Source organism: Montipora capricornis, chromosome 13, assembly GCF_036669925.1.
Source record: "Montipora capricornis isolate CH-2021 chromosome 13, ASM3666992v2, whole genome shotgun sequence".
Taxonomy (NCBI): domain Eukaryota; kingdom Metazoa; phylum Cnidaria; class Anthozoa; order Scleractinia; family Acroporidae; genus Montipora; species Montipora capricornis.
Genome location: NC_090895.1, coordinates 43,433,720 through 43,443,719, shown reverse-complemented (window position 1 = coordinate 43,443,719; position 10,000 = coordinate 43,433,720). Strand labels below are relative to the sequence as shown.

The 10,000-nt window shown below is 38.6% G+C and overlaps 1 pseudogene; it reads left to right on the top strand.

The window, feature by feature from the left end:
• The window catches only part of LOC138028552 (peroxidasin homolog), a 17,211-nt pseudogene that overhangs the window by 2,143 nt on the left and 5,068 nt on the right, over positions 1 to 10,000 (top strand).

Below are 10,000 nucleotides of genomic sequence, written 5' to 3'. Positions count from 1 at the left end.
GTAACTGCAATAACTAAAAACTCTAAATTGTATTTTAATTCAATGAGTAACGAATAGGAATAAGCCTTTTTTTATAGGAAAAAACCAAATTTAATTGAAAAACATTGCTGTCAAAACTCGGTTTCCATGTTAACATCAATGTTAAGGCACACGTCGTCACGACGACTTAAATATGTTTTCAGATAATTTTTTTAAGAAAAGTCGCTACGTTTGGTGCTCATAGCTTAATTGGTCTTGAAGTTATTCAACGTGTTATCGAGGAGGAGGGTCGGAATAGGGTTAAAGCATTACCCTTAGTTAAGCAATATTTTATTGAATTTATTATAACTGTTAGTGTACTTCAGGCTTTCTACTGACTGATTTGAGAAAAAAAAAGTTAAAATGACCAAATGGCAGATCCTGGTTTAATTTTTGACAGCTTTCATTTTTCTCGGAATTTCATAATTTGCCGAAGTTTTTGCCTAATAATTCTAAGCATCTTTTTATACACAGATCAATTTTTCTATCACGATTGCCTCGATTTATACGGGTTTTAAGTAAAACAAAATACATGTCATTAATTCCAAATGCCGATGCAAGATGGCAGCTTTTTCCAAATGGCGTCATCATTACTGCTATTGATAAAGATTATTTATTTGTTAGCCTACTTCTTGATTTTGTCAGACACCTTAATATTTATAATAAGTGGGGGAAAATTGATGGAATTTGGATTCTGCAAATAAATTCAACAATATGCTGTCATAATGACACCAAATTACGTTATTGGAGCTCTCCCCGGTCGCAGGAAGCAAAACAACAGCAAAAGCCAGGTCAGACTAGGGTTAACAAGTTATTTAAGAGTCCCTTTATAATTGAAAGCGATCTGTATTAACTTTATGACCATGGCAAGGCGTTTTTCAGAAACTGTATTTAGTGTCCTTCTTCTTGGGGATTAACTTCCCAAGTGGAAGCAGATCCAACAGTGTATGTGCTACCGAACTACTTTGATATCTTTTATGTATAGATACAATTATAATGATTTGAGGATTGATATATAAAATGAAGTATTGCCTTTGTGCATATGCATGCACCGATACAAGTTTCAATTATGATGTCGCGGCATATCTTGTATTCATAAAATCTATTGAAACATTTCTTCTTACCTTTGGGGAGAAGATTTTCAATGAATAAAACTATTCTAAGAGCTGAGAACTTAAAGACGTTTATGACTCTTTTCTCACAGGTTCCGACAAGATCTCTTTCTTTTTGCTGGAGCATTCGTCTGTTTCGGTTTATCCCCTTCCTTTGCGGGGTCATCTCTTAACTCTCAAGATACTTTTATATCGGTTGAACCATTTTGCGAGAGAGTACCACTGCATGTGCGTCTGAACTGCATACAACGCAAGTATCGCACGTTTGACGGAACGTGCAACAACTTGTGCAACATAACACAGGTAAGGTTTGACATAGTATACTGGATTCAGTTTCAGATTCTAGAAATCTCACACTGTCACCCCGAAGATATTAGCGAATAAATAGTGTTACGTCGGTTTTACTGTGGCCCTCGGTTTCGGTTCTCGGTTTTTCGAAATTACCGATAATTCGGACTAGACCTAAGTTCCCTTCATGATCAATACTGTAATTTTATCCCCCTTTCTTGATTTTTCAAACCTCCCGATAATTCGAATCAGTTTGCTTTTCCCAAGGCAGTTCGCCAAAAACTTAAGTAACGACCCTGTTGACAGATGATCAAATTAGAAGACTGCTCTCTCTCTCCTCTCTCCCTTTCCCGTCTTTTCGTCCTATACGCCGTAAGAGAGTCGGTTCACAGGCAACTAACCCGCGGGTTAGATGCAAGCAGATCAGTGCACTAAAATTTCACCTGGAAAATATCCAGAGACATTAGAGACTGAGCGAGCACCAGTTCAAGTATTCTCTTCCATCCCACGCTCTCCTTGTACGCCCTGGCGAGGGTGGAGGAATATTTTACTCAAGATTATTTCTTCGTATCTCCTCCATACAAAGGGCTCCGCTGGAACAGCATTTGCACGTTTCCTGCCACCTTCCTTTCAAAACGGACTGGGACCACGACTCGCTTCCACCACAAAGCCATCACTGCCACTCAAAAACGCGAGAACAATCAGCAACACGGTGTTCGTGAACACGTCACAAAACGTTGGTGGTTTGGAGCCAAACTTCACTCACATGACCATGCTGTGAGGATCATTTATAGACCACGACTTCACATTGACAGTTTCTAATCAGACCGAAGGATGTGGTACCAACAATGCGCCATGTCCAAGCAATGTCCCTGGATGTGTCAGCATTCCGATCTCGCAAAATAATCCCGATGACAGATTGAGGAACAATCAAAGCGCCCAGTGTATTCCTCTTTCACGATCAAAAATACGAAACGGGGAGCAGGTTTGTGCGTTTTCTTATAAAATGTAATTTGAATCATGCCTTATTTTATAACACGGGATTGTACATTTAGATATCAGATTCAGACCGTTTCTCATTTATTATTAACATAACCCTTTTTCAGTCAGCAAAAAAATAATAAATAAGTAAATAAATCTATCTATCTATCTATCTATCTATCTATCTATATATATACTTATTTATTATTTTTTTGCTGGCTGAAAAAGGGTTATATATATATATATAGTCACGGATGCGAACAGTCACCAAACAAAAGGACTGGGGCGAGGGTGAAAACGGAGAACATTAGGCTAATGAGCATTACGTTTGAGAGAGGCGCCCGGTTAGACGAGATTGCGCTAGGGCTTACCATGGAACAGCGGGCAAGAAATCGACTGTTTTGTAATCTATATTTACTATTTGGGGGAATTTGACAACCTGAGTCCAGTTAACTACTAACGTTCGTTTTGTATATAGTGCGGAAGAGGAAGATATACAGATGAGTGTTTTAGTTCCTGTTGTAAAACACTCCCTTCCATGTAATAAAATAATATTTTAGAAACACACCCGGATTTCATTCATTTTAAAACCTAAAACGTCTGTGTCTTCCGTCCAATTTAGGTGAATCTGGTTACTTCTTATATTGACGCCTCAAACATTTATGGAGTTAATTGTCAGGAAGCAGAGAGTGTTCGGGATACGACGTCACGTATTGGTTTATTGCGAGTGGTTCCACTTCCGGTATCACGCTCTGATAGAATGCCAATATCCCCTCCTGCTGATCCAAGTTCATTTTGCAGATCACCGAGGCCTTCACTAAGACCGTGCTTTCTTTTTGGAGACTTCAGGGACAATGAAAACCCCGGTATGAAGCAAGTTATTTTATCTTATCTCTTAAGTACTCAATAATTGTCAGTTAAAGGATTTTCTCAACGATTTGCCTACAGTCGGCTCGAAATTTGAGAGGCACAATTGCTTAAAAGAGCAAGAGAAAAAAAACACTTTTTCTCCAGACCGAACATCAACAAAGCTACCGTAGAATCTTATACAATTATTACGCTATGTCAGGTCTGTAATTACGGTTCTCCTTACTGTATGCTTGACATGAATGCTTTCCACTGCCTGCGAAGCACACAATAAATTTACTCTCAACGGAGTCCTGATGGTCGCTAAACCTAAATATTATTTCTTTTCTTTCCCTCCGCAGCGTTGATGACTGTTCACATCCTTTTTGTTCGTGAACATAACCGAATCGCAAAGTTTCTTCATCATTTAAATCCAACATGGAGCGACGAACGATTGTTCCAGGAAGCGCGGAAAATTGTGATTGCCCATATTCAGCATATTACTTACAACGAATGGCTGCCCGTTTTATTTAGTGAAGAAGTGGTAAGTATCTTATAACATGAAATTTTCGCGACACGTTTATTTCGCGATTTTGATGTGCGCATATTTCGCGACACTTAAATTTCGCAATTTTGCAAAACTTTATTTTAGAATCCCTTTAAATTCGCGTTCTTGAGTACAACAATTTACGTTTTATGGGCAATGTTATTTAAACTTTGAATCAATTAAAACGACTTTATCAAAGGAATAATAACGTCACATTAAGAAAAACGCGAAACAGCGGGACTAAATGTCAACAGTAATAACCAAGCAGTTCTCAAAATGTCTACAAGCAGTTCACTTGCAGTTTCACAATTATTGCCCTTGAGTCAATTGAACACAACATCCATTTACACTGAAAATTTATCAGAAAAGTAAAAAATGTGATTTGCAAACGTTTCAGTGGTAATAAACTCGTTCTCCTATGATTATGGACATAATATGAGTCATATATGAGAATATGAGTTATGTTATGCCATTATTCGCGTCAATTTAATTTCGCGATTTTTTTTGTATCGCGAAAATTTCATGTAATAAGGTATTAATTCATGCTATTCCCTAACCTGCTTTTTTCAGGCGTCAAATGTTTAATGTTAATATCGTTCTCAGTATCCGTAAATAGTAGTCAGACAAGTGTGATGCACAACAGGTCATCCCGAGATGATGTTGTGTTCATCCTCTCAATCACCTTACATCAGGCTAGAAACCGAAACCACGGCCTTCTGGGCAACAGTCGGGACGGGCCAGCCAATTAGCTACAGAGACTCGGGGCGATTTAAGCCATTCACTAGCCTTCAATTCTTTTGAGATATATATAGCTCACGAGAAGTCTTTTGGTAGCTTCGTGGCCATAGCGCCTGAACAGTATCTGAAAGGTCATGGATCCTTTCTCCTCCGCAGAGGCTCCCGCTGTGATTCCGCTTCCCATCGTCCCCCGCGCGCTTTTTCTCGCCCTTTTCTGACACAGAGAGGCCTCTACGGAAGAGAGACACATGGATTCAAATCATCTTGGTGATGACCCAAAGGTGTTTGTTTGTTTCTTATAATATATTTGTGATCAGTCGTTGCATGCAACAAGCTCCAAATTATGTTATTTTTTCTCATTTCAGAGACAAAACAACAACCTCACATTAGAACCTCTGGGGCAATTCTTTAATGGTTATGATCCAAACGTTGACGCTTCGACCAGAAATGCGTTTGCCGCTGCCGCACTTAGAATGGGTCATTCACTGATACGGGACAGTTTTGGACAGTTTAATAGAGGATTTGTCAGGCTTGGGGAAGTTGCTACCACAAGCTTCTTCGACCCGTCGTCTCTTTATAGACTGAGGAATAATGGAATCGATGGCATTAATTTGGGATTGGCAACGGAACCTGCTCAAAGGTTCGATAGGTATGCCGAAGTATATTTGTTGTAAATAGAAAGGATATAAATATACCATGTGCGGAGGAAAATATCGAACATGGAGGTTAAAGTAGTTGGAATTACAGTTGCACTTTCATCATCAACGGCCAAGACCTTGTGACCTGCATTATGGTGCAACAACAACAAAAAAATCCACATAAGTTTTCTTATATTTTATGCATTATTACAAACTGTGTTCTCATTGGCTCAGAGAGCCCGACCTAAGAGCCCAACAGCACAATTTTATTGTTCTAACTTTCGTTATAACGGACATCAATCAGCACCTTTCAACACTGAAGCAGAACTGTCACAAATTATAATATATTTTCTCCTCCTTTTCTCTTTGCTTTTGTCAAGCTAAGTTTGGCTTGTTTTGCACTTCTTCTGCTCACTATTTTGGGCGAACCCTTCTTTTTTTCTTAGGACAATTTTCCAGTTTCTCTGCTATAAATGTTGTGTTTCTTTACTTATTTCCGCCATAATTCTAATATCTTCGTATCTCTGTTGACTCTTCTCATCCAAAATTCTGCCAAGGCTCTTTCATTGGGCCCCTTCAAAAGTGTTGACCGCACAATTTTTGATAAACCGAATGTATATTGGCAACAATGCAGTCAGTATATTCGAAATTGCATGTCAGAGGAGGTTTACCCCAAAGTCGGACTCCGTAGAACGGTATTTTCATAAGAACAAGGAATGCCAACGTATGAAAAGTGACAATCCCATTCCCGTTTAACATGATCCTCCTAAAAAAATCCTTTACGTACTTGCTTAAAAACAAAAAAACAAAAAACAAACAACAAACAAAGAAAAGGAAAACAACAAAAAAAAAAAAAACACAAGAAAAAAGAAAAAAAGAAAAAACACGATGTACATAGGGTGGATTTTCTAGTACACTTCTTTATGTTTTTTGTGCTACTACAAACTGTTCAGTGACTGTTGTCAGGTGAGCGAAACGAAATTGCAAGTTCTCTTCTCTTAGAATAAGTTGTTTGAAAATATAGTTCTTATGCTCTTTATATGCGAATACTGATCTGTAATTGGTTGGCTATATAATATACAATATAAATAAATGCAATTCCTCTGATATAAAGAATATTGTTTTCGCTCCCTGCTATTACGGACTAAGCCGCGGACAGGAGGGTGTCCGCAATAACGGGAGTTGACATAATAAGAAACTGGCGCCATGGAACTTAAGGACGGTGTCTACTAATTCAGAGGTATTTTTACGAGGTTTACTGACTATGCGGGAAAGGCAGCTCTTAACAAGTGTTATTGAAATCCAAAAAGAAAAGTGGGGGTAGCTACGCATTTTTCTAAGATAATTAATTAACAATATTAGTAAAAGGCCTTAAAATACAAGGTAATGTATGGCGTCCCATTCCAAACTGAAGCTTGAATGCATGGCTACCCCCAGTTTTCTATTTGGATACCAAGAGCACTTGCTAAGTTCTGCTTTCTCCGCATAGTTTTCAACCGCGCAAAAATATTCCTGTATTAATAAGCACCGCGCGCCCATAGGAAACCCGAGTATCTCGAGATGCGCAGAACGTATGCGCAATAACAATAGTAGGCACCGTCCTTAAAGCATGAAATGGGTTCCTTGTCAGGTGGTAAAATAAAAAGAAGAAGAAAAAGACAGAACTCGTTGAAATATTAAAAGATTTTTATGAAAACTTTTGTAACGGTTGCATTTTGTAGTCACTGAGCCAATTTGTTGTCACTGTTATTTTTTTTCTCCAGGAACTTTGTCAATGCTGTGCATGAAAGTCTTGTGACTCCAGGACCAACTCCAGACGGAATCGTGGGAGACTTGATGGCGATCAATATTCAACGGGGTCGGGACCATGGTCTTGCCCCTTACATATACTTCCGGAAATTTTGTGGATTGGACACTGGACTTCCCGGAGGACTTGCCAAAAAGTTTTCAGACCTTGAAAATATCGACAGAGAGCAGCGTGATAGAATTATTAGTGTTTACATTTCTACCTTTGACATAGATCTCTTTGTTGGAGGAATCAGTGAGAACCCACAACCGGGATCCATCTTGGGACAGACCCTTACTTGCCTGATAGCTGACAGCTTCCGACGATTTCGACTTGGAGATCGATTCTGGTATGAACGAAACGACTCTGACACAGGATTCACATTGGAACAGTTGGATTCCATAAGGAAAGGAAGCTCGATGGCCAAGGTTATCTGTGACAACTCAGATAATGTAAACCGAATTCAAGAGCGCGTTTTTGAGACAGGCCAAGAGTTAGTTAACTGCGATAGCATACCATCTATCGACCTGAGTTTGTGGAAAGAAGGTGGGTGAGAATATATTCTACACATCCAGGCTTGTTCATGTGTTGGTATCACTTGCGGGGCTCATCACTGAGTACAGAGTACTCACTAACAACTACCTGACTATAACGGATGACTATAATACATTGAGGGGTAAACTTGGCTTTCCCCGCATTCCTTGAAACAGGGATTGTTAAGTCTCGCTGTTACGCGGCAAAATGTAACATAACCCGAAATGTAACAACGTTTCGACGCAAAATGAAACTATTTTTAACGCGAAATGTAACAAGGAAAATGTTACATCCTGGAAATAACTGAGAAACGTGGACATAAACCTTGTTGATAAAGTGTAAATTGTCTGGTTGTTACAAAAACAGTTTATTTATTATGTTTTTTAAAAATATCAAACATTAAAACTTACAAAAAGTCGTAAAGCAGGTGATAGAGTTACAAGACATGTATAACCTTGGAAAAGTAATGTGGACAATAACAACAAGGCTGGCATATTAAACATGACGTGTGGAAAGTATCCTTTTAAAGCTAAGCTAAAAAATATGGCTATAGAAATGTGAACAAAGGAGTGCGCAACTGAGCTTAACAACAGGCTGCACTTTAGGTGGCGCACTTGTGAGTACACTGTAACCCAGTGATTCTGTAGGTTGTGCTTAATAACATAGGCTGTACTTTAGGTGGCACACCCGTGAAAACAGTGTAACCCAGTGATTCTTTAGGTATAGTTAACAAACCGTGCATAAACTGCACTTTAGGTGGCGCAAACATGAGTGCAGTGTAACCCAGTGATTCTGTAGGTTGAGCGAACCAAAATAGGCTGCACTTTTGGTGGCGCACCCAGGAGTGTAGTGTGACCCAGTAATTCTCTAGGCAGAGCTTATAAATATAGGCTGTACTTTAGGTGGCCCACCCATGAATGCAGTGTAACCCAGTAATTCTCTAGGTAGAGCGAACCAAAATAGGCTGCACTTTAGAAGGCGCACGCACGAATGCAATGTAACCCAGTGTTCTTTAGGCAGAGCTTACAAACATAAACTGTACAGGTGTACATCAGATAACACGTTTTCCATAAAACTTTGTGACGCTACAATATGCATAGCACTTCGACCACTTCTTTATCGTTAGATACATTGTTTTAACGCACACTATTGATAGCCAGAGGAAGTCTATTGTCTAAAACCATTTACGCACATCACAGAGGTAAGGTAAGGTAACATTATTTAGACATGGTATTACGTTCAGGTACTGAAAAAATAAAAATAAAAAGCATGCTTTACAAGGAGGCGTGTGGAAATATTACATATCTCTAAATAAAGGTTTTTTAATTTTTCCTTTAAGAACATAAATGGATGTCAATTTCCACAACACATTTCCGCTATGCGAAAGGCTTCTTTTATAAAATTCGGTGCGGGTTTTTGGAACAGCGAGTTTGTATTTATTCAGGGGCACCCAACGCCTGTTTTCTCTGAAATATCTGTTCGTAGATGCAAAACTTGTCGAGGCTAAAAATTTCTAGGTGACTGTTCCATTCATGTACAATATTCGAAGCTTATCTAATAAAATCGCTACGACTCTCCCAAGACGGTTTTTTGGTGATTTCATTTATTCTTGATCCTTTTTTTTTTTTTTTTATTTTTTTTTCATTTTTTTTTTCGCGGCTTAAATTCGCAGCGAGAGATAAAAATTACTTCGTCGAAAGGAATAATTCTACTTTGGTCAGCAAGTCCTTTTTATCGCGATTTATTTTAGGTGTGACGGCAATACAGCTTAGTCATGACAGCTTTGGAAGAAACTGAATATATCCATATTGCGCGTTTTGTTTTCGCAAAACGGCGGCGGGAAGGATAATATTATCTTCCAACTAGAGTCTTCACCGTCATTATCGAATCAAATAATTTTAAATTATCTCGTTTCTGAAAGCGCGTGCTTCTGAGAACCATTCAGCAGTAAATAAACACAAGCGTTATTGTTCTCGCGAAAATTGAGGCGCATTTATTACAACTTGATGACAAGTATAGACCGCTAATCGCATCTGAAAAGAGAAAATCAAATCCGTATCAGAAGAAAAGGATTATAACGCCTCGTTTGGATAATGCCTGAGGTGCTCCCAGAGTCCCATACAAAAACGTTACAGTAAATAGCCCATTTACGAGTTCATGTCTGCCTCCTCTTCAAAGCGACTCTAAGTGCGAAGTTTTGTGATGGTAATTAGTTCTACTTTACATATGAATGGAGACTAATTTTCATAAGAAAAACGTCGCACTTAGACTCGCTTTGAAGAGGAGGCAGACATGAACTCGGAAATGGCCTATTGTATGGGACTCACTAGCATACACTTACATTTCAAGCGATTTGTGTCCCTTCATGAAGACCGCACCAATCAGCAATTAAAATGCAAGTTAAAAGTAAAAGTTAAGAAAAGTAATCTTTCAAAACAAAATTTCAACGAAGTCAATAAGCTAAATATGAAATTTCATTTCTTACCGGACTTCCAGTAAATGTGAGAAATTT